This window comes from Coenobita brevimanus, chromosome 60 (genome assembly GCF_032717465.1).
Source record: "Coenobita brevimanus isolate Jiangsu-jjx chromosome 60, ASM3271746v2, whole genome shotgun sequence".
In the NCBI taxonomy this organism is placed as follows: domain Eukaryota; kingdom Metazoa; phylum Arthropoda; class Malacostraca; order Decapoda; family Coenobitidae; genus Coenobita; species Coenobita brevimanus.
This window is the reverse complement of record NC_137013.1, coordinates 28,223,578-28,225,540: the sequence shown is the minus strand read 5'-3', so window position 1 is coordinate 28,225,540 and position 1,963 is coordinate 28,223,578. Positions and strand designations below refer to the sequence as shown.

The window sequence follows — 1,963 nt, the reverse complement described above, 5'->3', positions numbered from 1 at the left end:
CGATGACTGATCATCTGCACACAGTGAATCAGCTAATTGAGAAAACTACTGAATATAATAAACCACTGTGCTTGGGTTTTGTTGTCTACGAAGAGGCTTTTGACTCAGTCACATAGCAATTATAAATTCGTTGCGAGAACAAGGAGTGAATGAGAACATTATAAAACTGCTCGAAAACTTATACAAAGAGGGGACTGCTACAGTTAAATTACATAATGGCTCGGAAAAAATTAAGATTGAGAAGGGCGTGCGACAGGGAGATACAGTTTCACTAAAATTATTTACTGCATGCCTAGAAAGTATTTTCAGAAAGTTAGACTGGGAAAACAAAGGAGTGAACATAGATGGAGAAAATCTAAACCATTTAAGATTTGCAGATGATGATGTCCTAATCTCAGAAACAGCAGAGACACTGCAAGAAATGTTAAATGACCTGAACAGAGAAAGTCTCAAAGTAGGGCTAAAGATGAACCGGAGTAATACTAATGTTTAATCCACAAACACCATAGAGCGTCGTCGGAATAAGCAAAGAAATCCATGAAAAAGTCGAGAAGTACAATTACTTGGGGCAAATACTAAAATTAACAAAAGAGCATGATAGCGAAATAAAAAGACACATTACAATTGGATGGAAAGTTTTCGTTAAATATTGAGACATTATGAAAAGTAGCTTGCCAGTTCGTATGAAACGACAAGTATATAATGAATGTATAATACCAGCTATGACGTATGGTTGTGAGACCTGGAAACTGACCAAATCAATGGAAAATAAGTTAATCCTTGCTCAGAGAGCAATGGAAAGGTCAGTATTGGGAATGTCTTTAAGAGACAGGAAAAGATCAACTTGGGTGAGAGCAGACTAAAATCAAAGATATTATGGAAGTTATAAAAACGGCCATACCACGTTGAGTACACCGCTTCCCGTCCGATCAGCGAAGTTAAGCAACGTTGGGTCTGGTTAGTACTTGGATGGGTGACCGCCTGGGAACACCAGATGCTGTTGGCATCCCTACGTGTCAAGTGGGGTTGGTGAAGGATTAGTGCCCCTCCCCGTAAAACAATTAACTCTAAGCCCTTGGCCACCCTGTCTGGGATACATGGCATCTGGCAATGAATGAATGAATGAAAAAATAAAAGAACAGAAATGGAGGTGGGCAGGCCATGTAGCAAGAATAAGGGATAACCCATGGAGCAAGAGACTGACTGACTGGACACCAAGAGATTGTAAGAGAAGCAGAAAAAGGCCAGACAGGAGGTGGAGAGATGAGATAGAGAAATTTGGAGGGAAATCGTGGCAAAGATTGACTCAGTCAGGGAATTCGTCGAGAAGGTTGGGGGAGGCCTTTGTTCAGCAGTGGATTTGTAATGGCTGATGATGATGATGATATATATATATACAGATAGATAGATAGATTGATATATATATATATATATATATATATATATATATATATATATATATATATATATATGTATATACTGTATATATATCTTTATGGTATATATGTTTACATACTGGGTATATACAGTAGCTGCTATAATTTAATATTAACTGCAGTTAAGAAGCCATAAATATGTCCTTGACTGAAAGAGGGATAGGCAGAGGGACAGGCAATGGTGGGCATGGGTGACAGATGCAAACAAATGCATTGACAAGTTAGTGATGCAGGGAAGAGTTATGTAAGTCGGTCAAGAGAGACAGTGGTGGTCACGTGGTGTCACTAGGTTGTAGCCAGTGGCGCTGAGTTTTCGGTCATGTGACACGAATGTTTTTGGCAATGTTACATCAGGGTAAGTGGTTGCATCTCCTCGATGTTTGAAATAAGTTTAAGTAATTGGTGTTGTTTACATTGGTTGCACAATTAGTCATTGGGCGTTGGTCAAATAATTTTACGGAGAAGATGATGCAGCTCTCAATTTTTTAAGAGACCACGGAGACTCATGTCTTGGAACCACAGCCTTC

At 39.0% G+C, this 1,963-nt stretch overlaps 1 non-coding gene across 1 annotated transcript; it reads left to right on the top strand.

Annotated features, from left to right (window-relative positions):
- Nucleotides 1-887: 887 nt before the first annotated feature.
- LOC145403498 (5S ribosomal RNA) lies at nt 888-1,006 on the top strand. Its single transcript, XR_013898016.1, has one exon. It is a non-coding gene; the product is annotated as a 5S ribosomal RNA (ribosomal RNA).
- The last annotated feature ends 957 nt before the right edge of the window (nt 1,007-1,963 follow it).